Raw genomic sequence first — 12347 nt, 5'->3', positions numbered from 1 at the left:
CATTTTGTAGCTTATAAAACCTTTTTGGTATGTCTCAATCCTCAAGTCCTGTAGATGGGGGCATTCCTCCTTGATGAAGAATTTAAAAACAAAAGACACTGAGGGTGATCATAGTGTCTCCTCTGCTAGGTAAGTATAGGGAAAGGGAGGGAAAACTGAAGGGGGAGAAATCAGGGAGATGAACCATGAGAGACTATGGACTCCGGGAAACAAACTGAGGGTTTTAGAGGGGAGGGGCGTGGGGGGATAGGGTAGCCAAGAGATGGGCATTAAGGAGGGCTGGTGTTGTGATGAGCACTGGGTGTTACAAGCCACTAATGAATCACTGAACATTATATCAGAAACTAAGGATGTACTATACAGTGGCCAACTGAACACAAAATAAAAAAGATACTGAGGGTGAATGCTTTATAACAGATCACAGAAATAGTAAGTCAAATAATGGAACTTGGAATCCAAGTCTTCTGTTTTAAGAGCCAACATGCCTTATGAAAGCCAGTGGGGTCTTTCAGTGAGTTGAAGGCCATGATCTTTCTATCCATCCATCTTCCCTCATCCATTAAATATAAGTGAAACTTAGATCCTTGAAATACTTCATTCTCTTCCTGCTGCACTTTTATCATTCATTGTAGATGAAAACTGGGTTAGTGGGGAGAGGTGTATTAACTAACTTGGAAAATCTTGAGGGAGAGATTTTTTTAAATTTTTTTTATTGTTATGTTGATCACCATACATTACATCATTAGTTTTTGATGCAGTGTTCCATGATTCATTGTTTGTGCATAACACCCAGTGCTCCACGCAGAACGTGCCCTCTTTAATACCCATCACCAGGCTAACCCATCCCCCCACCCCCCTCCCCTCTAGAACCCTCGGTTTGTTTTTCAGAGTTCATCGTCTCTCATGGTTCGTCTCCCCCTCCGATGTACTCCCCTTCATTCTTCCCCTCCTGCTATCTTCTTTTTCTTTTTTTCTTAACATATGTTGCATTATTTGTTTCAGAAGTACAGATCTGTGATTCAACAGTCTTGTACAATTCACAGCGCTCACCATAGCACATACCCTCCCCAATGTCTATCACCCAGCCACCCCATCCCTCCCACCCCCCACCACTCCAGCAAACCTGTTTGTTTCCTGAGATTAAGAATTCCTCATATCAGTGGGCGCCTGGGTGGCTCAGTTGGTTAAGCGACTGCCTTCGGCTCAGGTCATGATCCTGGAGTCCTGGGATCGAGTCCCACATTGGGCTTCCTGCTCAGTAGGGAGTCTGCTTCTCCCTCTGACTCTCTTCCCTCTCGTGCTCTCTATCTCTCATTCTCTCTCTCTCTCAAATAAATAAAATCTTTAAAAAAAAGAATTCCTCATATCAGTGAGGTCATATGATACATGTCTTTCTCTGATTGACTTATTTCACTCAGCATAACACCCTCCAGTTCCATCCACGTCATTGCAAATGGCAAGATCTCATTCCTTTTGATGGCTGCATAATATTCCATTGTGTATATATACCACCTCTTCTTTAGCCATTCATCTGTCCATGGACATCTTGGCTCTTTCCACAGCTTGGCTATTGTGGACAAGGCTGCTATAAACATTGGGGTGCACGTACCCCTTCGGGTCCCTACATTTGTATCTTTGTGGTAAATACCCAGTAGTGCAATTGCTGGATCGTATGGTAGCTATTTTCAACTGTTTGAGGAACCTCCATACTGTTTTCCAGAGGGGTTGCACCAGCTTGCATTCCCACCAACAGTGTAGGAGGGTTCCCCTTTCTCCACATCCCCGCCAACTTCTGTCGTTTCCTGACTTGTTAATTTTAGCCATTCTGACGGGTGTGAGGTGGTATCTCATTGAGATTTTGGTTTGGATTTCCCTGATGCCGAGCGATGTTGAGCACTTTTTCATGTGTCTGTTGGCCATTTGGATGTCTTCTCTGGAAAAATGTCTGTTCATGTCTTCTGCCCATTTCTTGATTGGATTATTTGTTCTTTGGGTGTTGAGTTTGATAAGTTCTTTATAGATTTTGGATACTAGCCCTTTATCTGATATGTCATTTGCAAATATTTTCTCCCATTCTGTCGGTTGTCTTTTGGTTTTGTGGACTGTTTCTTTTGCTGTGCAAAAGCTTTTTATCTTGATGAAATCCCAATAGTTCATTTTTGCCCTGGCTTCCCGTGCCTTTGGCGATGTTTCTAGGAAGAAGTTGCTGTGGCTGAGGTCGAAGAGGTTGCTACCTGTGTTCTCCTTTAGGATTTTGAAGGACTCCTGTCTCACGTTTAGGTCTTTCAACCATTTGGAATCTATTTTTGTGTGTGGTGTAAGGAAATGGTCCAGTTTCATTCTTCTGCATGTGGCTGTCCAATTTTCCCAACACTATTTGTTGAAGAGACTGTCTTTTTTCCATTGGACATTCTTTCCTGCTTTGTCAAAGATGAGTTGACCGTAGAGTTGAGGGTCCATTTCTGGGCTCTCTATTCTGTTCCATTGATCTATGTGTCTGTTTTTGTGCCAGTACCATACTGTCTTGATGATGACAGCTTTGTAATAGAGCTGGAAGTCCGGAATTGTGATGCCGCCAGCTTTGCTTTTCTTTTTCAATATTCCTCTGGCTATTCAGGGTCTCTTCTGGTTCCATACAAATTTTAGGATTATTTTTTCCATTTCCTTGAAAAAGGTGGATGGTATTTTGATGGGGATTGCATTGAATGTGTAGAGTGCTCTAGGTAGCATTGACATCTTCACAATGTTTGTTCTTCCAATCCATGAGCATGGAACGTTTTTCCATTTCTTTGTGTCTTCTTCAATTTCTTTCATGAGTATTTTATAGTTTTCTGAGTACAGCTCCTTTGCCTCTTTGGTTAAATTTATTCCTAGGTATTTTATGGTTTTGGGTGCAATGTAAATGGGTTTGACTCCTTGATTTGTCTCTCTTCTATCTTGTTGGTGTATAGGAATGCCACTGATTTCTGTGCATTGATTTTATATCCTGCCACTTTACTGAATTCCAGTATGAGTTCTAGCAGTTTTGGGGTGGAGTCTTTTGGGTTTTCCACATGAGGGAGAGATTTTTAAAAATCAAAGGTTTAGACTGCTTTATGAGTGCTTTAAGGTCAGGTCGTGACCTTAGTTACTGCTGAGTAAAATGGTATCATGTCATTTCTGATAATCTGACAATTTGTTAACCCCAAATCCAAGATAAGCCCAAAGTTTCTTGTTTCTTTATAACTCAGGGATGTTTTTCTGTGAGTGTTGGGTATACAAATTCTCTATTATTCTCATAATATTTTAGGAATTTATTCTAGAATTCCTGAATTTGCAATGGAATTATTCAATTACAGCAAAGGATCTTAACCCTTGGGTATTCTTAGAGTGTTGTTTTATTTCAAAGCCATGTAAGGCCAAAGTGGCTTTCTAGAGGAATCAATGATAAGTCCACCCACCCCTGCCCCAGGAAGGGGAATTGAGGGTTCAGTAAAGGAAGAGATGGGACTGAAGGGATTTGTATGAGCTGTGATTGCTAAGCTGCTTCCCCAGGCTCACTACAGGTTATGAAACCCACCACCCAGCAAGGAGCGATTCACTTGTGGCCAATTGCACACTAACTGCAAGTCTGTGATCATGTGGAAGACCTACCCACCCACTCTTTTTTCACACCTGCTACTTTGCCATCATAAAAGCATGGGTAGACGTGGCCAGGACTAGGGAGTGGCTGGGAGTAAGGCCGAAGTAGTGCATAGTTGAGGTTAGAGAGCAGGGAGAATCCCCTCTGTGATGTGATGGGGGAGCTGTGGTTGAGAAAATGATCCCCTGAGTGGAATTTGGCGAAACAAATAGATTCTCTACAGAGTGTTTTTTTTCTTCTTTTTATTTCTCTTCTAATTTGATTAGAGATGTAACATGTACCATACAAAGTTAGACATTACAGAAATGAAGTGCCACCTCCCAGAGAACCATTGGAATTTATCATTATTTGTTGGTAGTATCAGAAGTATTATTTAATAAGTTGGTATTTTAATAGCCACAGTAGTGCCATGCATTTGGAAAGTGTACATATATGTGGAAGACATTAGTTATGAGATGCCTTATGAGAAAATGTGCAATGGAAATGGAGTTTTGCAGACACCTTGAAATAACTCAGAAGCCCCCAGGAGTGACTAGTCTAGACTGTTTGGAACAGAGTGGCTTTTGATGATGGCACCACTGCTTCTTAGCTAGTGATTTACACCCTTTAAGTTGATTTTTCTTACTACAACATGGGTCTAACAGCACTAATCTCAGGTTTTGCAAAAATTACACAAAATAACTTGTAACATGCTCAGTGTGTGGTAAACACCTATAATGTTGCTCTTAGGTTAATAATCTCCTTCAATCCTGTCATCTCAAGATCCTCTCTTGCAAACTAGATGCTTTATGGCTCAGTTCTTTATCTGCACATCCTTCCCCCTGTTTTCTACTGACCTCTACTTTTGAGGGAAAGAGATTTGAGATTATGGGAAACTGTTGGAATGCCTCCTAGTGGGTGGGAATGGATGTCCCCTTAACATAATTGTTGCTAGGGCAGGAAGTTCTTTGGTTTTTCCAGCTGGTCTGTCTCTCAGAAACCCTGGCAGGATCTCCTTCCTCTTCTCCACAGATGACTTGACGTGACTTTCTCGATCTTTATCTCTTATGATGTTTGTGATAAGCTGGACATAACAAATTCACTATTTAGCCATTTTGTTTGTTTGTTTTTTAAGATTTTGACAGAGCATGCACACAAGCAGGTGGAGCATCAGGCAGAGGGAGAGGGAGAAGCAAACTCCCCACAGAGCAGAGTCCAATATGGGGCTCGATCCCAGGACCCTGGAATCATGACCTGAGCCGAAGGCAGACGCTTAACAACTGAGCCACCCAGGTGCCCCTATTTAGCCATTTTAAAGTGAACAGTTCTGTGATGTTAAGTAGATTCACACAGTTGGGATGCCTGGGTGGCTCAGTCGTTAAGCATCTGCCTTTGGCTCAGGTGATGGTCCCAGGGTCCTGGGATCGAGCCCCCCATCAGGCTCCCTGCTCGGCGGGAAGCCTGCTTCTCCCTCTCCCATTCCCCCTGCTTGTGTTCTATCTCTCGCTGTGTCTCTCTGTCAAATAAATAAAATCTAAAAAAACAAAAAAACAAAAACACTGTTGTGCAACCCTCACCACCATCCATCTATGGAACTTTATCTTCCCAAATTGAAGCTCTGTCCCCATTAAATACTAACTCCACATTTCCTATTCCCTCAGTCCCTGGAACCACTATTCTACTTTGTCTCTATGAATTTGACCACCCTAGGTACCTCATAAAAGTGGGATCATACAGGGGCATCTGGGTAGCTCAGTTGATTAAGCATCTGACTTCTAGCTCAGGTCATGATCTCAGGGTCCCCAGATTGACCCCCATATTGGGCTCCATGCTCCGTGGGGAGTCTGCTTCTCCCTCCGCCTCTACCCCCTGCTCATGCTTTCTCTGTCTCTGCCTCAAATGAATAACTCTTTTTTTAAAAAGTGGGGTCATACTTTTATTTATGCTTTTGTTGACTGACTTATCTCACTTGGCATAATGTTCTCAAGGTTCATCTGTGATATGGCAGGTGCCAGAATTTCCTTTTTTAAGGCTGAATCCTACTTCATCATGTGGATAGACCACATTGTGTTCATCCATTCCTTTGTCAGTGGACACTTGAGTTGCTGACTTAATCTTAACTCCTGAATTGATGGTATAGGAGGCCAGAAATGAAATACTCCTTAAGCTTTCTTTCCAGTTCCCACCCGTCTTCATTTACAGGGTTGGAGGTCTTCATTTGGAGGAAGGGAAAGAAGAGTAGAGAGTTTTAGAAGCCATAAGGTGTAGTGGGAAAAGGAGGACCAGAGTAGAGTCTGGGGAAGGATGGGAGATGCAACGGGTCGTGCAGGGAGGTAAGATTAGCAATGCCAGAGAAATGACCTAATACTTGGAAGGAGGCAAAAAGAGAATTAGGTGTTCTCTTGGGGACAGTGCTGCTCTTGCAGCTTTTATTGGAGTGATTTTTACAGCTCTGCAGAGGCTGACTTGTGGAGTCTTCTCTGGTGTTTATATATTATTTAATTTTATGCTTCTACTTTTTCAATTTATTCCACTGAACAAGCATGACTCACAAGATGAATCATAAAGCATTGTTCAAATTTACTCTCAGATGTGAAATCTTTTCCTGCACCTGGTTAAATACTTGACCTGGGCCATTTCTTTTCTTTATCATGTAATAGTTTCAATATCAATAACTTAACAATCTAGTCCATGCCATAAAACTCAATTTAAACTTCATGCTCTCCTGAACTATGAGATGGAAGCCCTAAATCCTGAGAAGGGATGTGTTCGGAAAGAGGAAAGGTGAGGGAGCAGGGAAAATAGTTACTGGACTGACACAGTGACAGACTCAGCATATGCACCACCCGATCTAGATGTGTAAAGCCGGCTTTCCTGGGATCAGCAGAGCCTTCTCATCAATAGAGAATTGCCCTTTGGAGGCTTTACTGATGAAGACAAATACATGTTTCATTCAGCTGGTAGCTTATTCCTTACTAAACCCCAACATATACATTGAAACCAGTAGCTTACCTTGCTAATATTTGTCATTGCGACTTTACACATTGTCTACTAAGGTCCTACTGTGCCTGATGTTGAGCTCAGTTCTGCATGCCCATGCCACCTGCCTCCCTCTTGTTACAATTTTTATCCTTCTATTGGTTGCCTTGTAGATACATGTGGTACATGTACATCTCTAGATGGTTAGACTTCTGTATGAGAAGAGATTTACAAGGTTGTAAGTGGTGATATGTATAATGTCAAATATTAGCAGATAAAAGCCTATCAATAGATTATTTAAATGAAGTACATATATACAAGGCTGTTCTCTCAGGTTCAAGAAACAAGGTTTAGATATGTATAGGTATATATAGATATGGTTTACTTACGTATTATGTATCTCAACCTTTTTGTATGTGTGCACATATGGATACATGCATACACCTTTAACCACAGAATGCTATTGTATATATGTGCTTCACTGTGTTTATACTTTAACAATCTATCCATGTTGAGATGTATACACAATTTATGTGTATATTACATGAAGTACATTATTTTCAGTCTATTCATGTTATGTTTACATACATATATCAATATAGATAGACTAACAATGAAAAATGCATTTAGTGTGGGATCTTTATGTAATTAAAATCAATGCTATTTTGTTGATGGATGCATTCACATACAGAGAAGTATAGGAATGATATGGGGGGCCAGTCTTATGACAGATTGCTTGTGCAGAGGAGAATAAGACAGGGTTGGTGGTCAAAAGGATCTTCAGCTTTAATTGTACTTGTAGGTGGAGGGCAATGGATGGTTTGTACTTTTGTGATTTTTAAAAAAAGCGCTTTCCAAATACCATCATAAGGCAAGAGAAGAGAAAGCCTGAGTTGGGATACTAACGACACTAACAGAAAAGACAGTGACCAAGTTATACCTTAGGTCCAGTGCTCTTGGTACGGGCTGCATCTGTCCAAACCATGTGTGGAAAGGATCATGGTTTCTACAATCCACATGCTTGATCCAGGCATTCACGGGGAACAAATTCTGTTGGGAGATTTGTTTTACAAAATGTTTAAGATCTAAGACTCTATTAAGTGTTCAAAATGTTGTTGTGAGACAGGATAGGAACTTGATCTTGGCAGTCTTTAGTGACTTTCCCAAGACCACAAAGTTGAGGGGAGGGCAGTGGGGGGATGGGTTAGCCTGGTGATGGGTATTAAAGAGGGCACGTTTTGAATGGAGCACTGGGTGTTATACGCAAACAATGAATCATGGAACACTACATCAAAATAATAAATGGGGAAAAACCCATATAGACACAGTCTATGAAGTATCCAAATGTGGGGCCAGAAAAATCAGGGTTCACATCCATGTCCGGAACTGTAATTCCTGGGGACAGAGTAGGCATGAGTAAGGGCTCCAGTAACTTTTCTTTGAAGGTGCCCTTGGGTCAGGAGGAGTCTAACTTGCTTGCTGCCCTATTGTCCTGTCTCTTTTCCATCGGTCAGCTATAATTGTCAAGGTTAGATTTTGCTTTTCTGCAGCTGTCAGAAGTCTCTGGGTTTCCTCATCAAATTCAGTTTTTTGCAGCCTAATAAGATAGAAAAGGGGCTCTGTTGAATTCCTACCTCTTTTGTTTCTTCTCTGCAGCTCCTCTTTCTCAGTTCTTCCTGGGACAATCCTAGAACAACTTGGTGTTGCCTCCAAAGGGAAAGACAGATCCATGGGGCGGTGGTGTGTTGATAAATGTTTAACACCGGGCTCTTGCGAGGGGGGAAGAAAGCCCTGATTTGTAGCACTGTATGTTTCTGAGGTGTAAATTATCCAACCATGGCCAATTTTAAGCTGCCAACTTGGTGTCTCTAAACACAACAGGAGAAAGAGATAACACAGGGTTATCATGATCTGGTAGGAGCGGTCTCCACATTACAGGACAGGAAAAATGTCCTGTCTGATAGAAAGCCCTGATTCCACCTAAACACTAGCATTTGGGACTGGAAGTGAGAGGCAGCTTGGTAGAAAAACTATTTTTATTTTTCAAAAGATAAATTAGTAATAGCTTCCATTATCCGAGTGCCTGGTCCTAGCCTTCTATTGTGGGTTTTACACGTGTATCTCATTAAAATGCCAAACCTTATGAGATGCCGTTATTGACCTGATCTGTGAAGAAGACAAGGAAGGCTAAGCAAGTTAAGGAATTGGCCCAAGGTCACACAGCCATCAAGTGGTAGAGATAGGACACAGATCCCAGCAGTTTGGTTCTGGAGCCCTGGCACTTAGCACAAGGCCGTATAGCGTTGCTGTGAATTAAACAGGAGGGTTAAGGATCACCGTGTCTTTGTTCTTCTGTGGATATCTGTTTGCAACCTCCTGAGTAGCTTCACCTCACTGTTGAAGTGAGGGACACTCCTTCGTGTCTCTGCTTCTGTCCACAGTTGGGGAGGGTGCAGGGGACGTGGAAACTCACATAGTTCTGTATTTTTATCACATTTTCATAGTTACTATGTCAAGTCAAATCATTTCCCCCATTTTGCAGAGAGAAGACAGATAATCAGGGAAGACAAACGCTTTGCCCAAGGCGACAAGACTCAACACAAAAAATCTAGAATTCCACAGCTCGGGAAAATGATGGGCAATCCAAGTCTTCCCACTGCCTCAGGCACCACCCCCCCCACGGTATGTTCGGAATCTTTCACACAAGGTAAGAGGAAGATGACATGGTGCAAGCCCCCTTAGGTTTCTAGATGTAGGTTTACAAGGAGGGGCTTTAAAGGAATGGACCTATTTCTTCACAAGTTGGAAAAGACGGTAATAGTCTTAGTGCTGGACTTCTACATCATTTACTTCCCCTTTCAAGAAAGTAGTGGCCCTATAAGTACCTCTGACTGTGCCTGATTTCAGATAGGTTTGAAGAGGGTAGGAAAATATAGAAAGAGATGCTGTAGGTTCATTATATTGTTACTTAATAGAACAATATTTATCTAATAAAATAACACACATAATTTATAATTATATAATACTATACATGTATAATTTATAGATTTAAATCTATAATTATAAATACATAGTAAATTATACAGTATAATTATAAATATAACAAAGTATAAATACATATATGTGCTTGATAGATTTTATAGTTACAATTTATAACTAAGTACCTATTATAAAATTTTAATATGTCTGTATATTACATAATATAAGTCTATTTGATATTGATTTTATAACAATAAAAGTTTATAATACATATGTATAATTTTATATTTATACAGGCTTATATAATATATATTTTATTGATATTAGATTTGTTATAATTTATAAATGTATATAAGTCCTATAAGTCTACATGAGTCTTATATAAATCTATAATCATAAATACATTAAATTTTTAATATAAGCTTTAATATAGTAAGTTATAATTTGTAATTTTACATACCTATGTATTGTAATTATAACTTGTACAATAACAGTAGCAAATGCCACTGTTTTTGGGTGCTCACCATCCACCAGGTATTGTGCTGAGTTGACCCATCTTTCACTCCTGGAAGCCTGAGGTGGGGAGCACCACTTGCATTTTGAACATAGTGAGACTGGACTGTGGCAGTGCCATACCTCAGGTCCCAGTGAATCCCTCCTTTGCTCAGGAGTGTCCCCACAGGGAGAGCAGCCCCGGCTCACCTGAGCATCTGCAGAGTGCATGCTGGGTGTCTCAGGGCTTCACACAGCACCACTGCCCCACTGTCGTCCAGGGCGATTCCTTTCTGACTCAGTCTTTGCAGGGTTTTACCGCTGGTGAGGGCACGGGAGAGGCCATGACAGCAGACACTCGTTAACTTGCATGCGCCCAGCCTGCAACCAAGGACAAAGAGTGAGAAGTGGTTCATCCATGTGAATGGGACATGAGCTTCACATTTGTCAAGCTCACTCCTAGCCTCTGAGTACAGTGTCTCATGGTCCAGTCTGTGACATCTGGTCCCTGTGCTGGGGTAGACTGTAGAAGTGACCACAACTGTGTGTCCCTCTTTTACCCGGGCCTGTGGCAATGTGCCTTTGGTGCTCATCCATGTGCACAGGGCACTGTGCAGCACCGTTTGCCGAAACTGTGTCCTCTCCCTGCCCCACCTGCGATGCAGTTGTCCCCACTGCAACATCTGAACATGCATCGATGGGTCTTTTTGGGATCCTTATGCTGGTTGTTTATAACTCTGGGTTCAACTTGGCTTTTAATTTCTTTTCTTTTTTATTTTCTTATGTTAGTCACCATACAATACATCATTAGTTATTGATGTGATGATCCATGATCCATTGTTTTCGTATAACACCCAGTGCTCCATGCAGTACGTGCCCTCCTTAATACCCATCACCGGGCTAACCCATCCCCCCTCCCACCTCCCCTCTAGAACCCTGTTTGTTTCTCAGAGTCCATAGTCTCTCATGGTTCATCTCCCCCTCCGATTCCCCCCCTTCATTTTTCCCTTTCTTCTCCTAATGTCCTCCATGCTATTCCTTATGTTCCACGAATAAGTGAAACCATATGATCATTGACTTTCTCTGCTTGACTTATTTCACTTAGCATCATCCCCTCCAGTCCCATCCATGTTGATACAAAAGTTGGGTATTCATCCTTTCTGATGGCTGAGTAATATTCCATTGTATATATGGACCACATCTTCTTTATCCATTCATCTGTTGAATGGCTCCTTCCACAGTTTGGCTATTGCGGACATTGTTGCTATGAACATTGGGGTGCATATGGCCCTTCTTTTCACTACATCTGTGTCTTTGGGGTAAATACTCAGGAGTGCAATTGCTGGGTCATAGGGTAGCTCTATTTTTAATTTTTTGAGGAACCTCCTACTCTTTTCCAAAGTGGCCGTACCAACTTGCATTCCCACCAATGGTGTAAGAGGGTTCCCCTTTCTCCCCAACCTCTCCAACATTTGTTATTTCTTGCCTTGTCAATTTTTGCCATTCTAACTGGTGTAAGGTGGTATCTCAATGTGGTTTTGATTTGAATTTCCCTGATGGCTAATGATGTTGAACATTTTTCATGTGTCTGTTAGCCATTCATATGTCTTCTTTGAAGAAGTGTCTGTTCATGTCTTCTGCCCATTTTTTGACTTGATTGTTTTTTGGGTGTTGAGTTTGAGAAGTTCTTTATAGATCTTGGATATTAGCCCTTTATCTGTAGTGTCATTTGCAAATATCTTCTCCCATTCTGTGGGTTCCCTTTTTGTTTTGTGGACTGTTTCCTTTGCTGTGCAGAAGCTTTTATCTTGATGAAGTCCCAAAAGTTCATTTTTGCTTTTGTTTCACTAGCTTTTGGAGATGTATCTTGAAAGAAGTTCCTGTGGCCGATGTCAAAGAGGTTACTACCTATGTTCTCCTCTAGGATTTTGATGGATTCCTGTCTCACATTGAGGTCTTTCATCCATTTTGAGTTTATCTTTGTGAATGGTGTTAGAGAATGGTCAAGTTTCATTCTTCAGCATGTAGCTGTCCAATTTTCCCAGCACCATTTATTGAAGAGACTGTCTTTTTTCCATTACATATTTTTTCCTGCTTTGTCAAAGATTATTTGACCATAGAGTTGAGGGTCCATATCTGGGCACTCTATTCTGTTCCATTAGTCTATATGTCTGTTTTTGTGCCAGTACCATGCTGTCTTGGTGATCACTGCTTTGTACTATAGCTTGAAATTGGGCAACGTGATGCCCCCAGCTTTGTTTTTCTTCTTCAACATTTCCTTGGCGATTCAGGGTCT

This window comes from Eumetopias jubatus, unplaced genomic scaffold (assembly GCF_037043125.1).
Source record: "Eumetopias jubatus isolate StellerSeaLion01/CBP00866 unplaced genomic scaffold, mEumJub1_p1.0 scaffold_10, whole genome shotgun sequence".
Classification (NCBI taxonomy): Eukaryota; Metazoa; Chordata; class Mammalia; order Carnivora; family Otariidae; genus Eumetopias; species Eumetopias jubatus.
Note: the sequence above shows the minus strand (reverse complement) of the source record.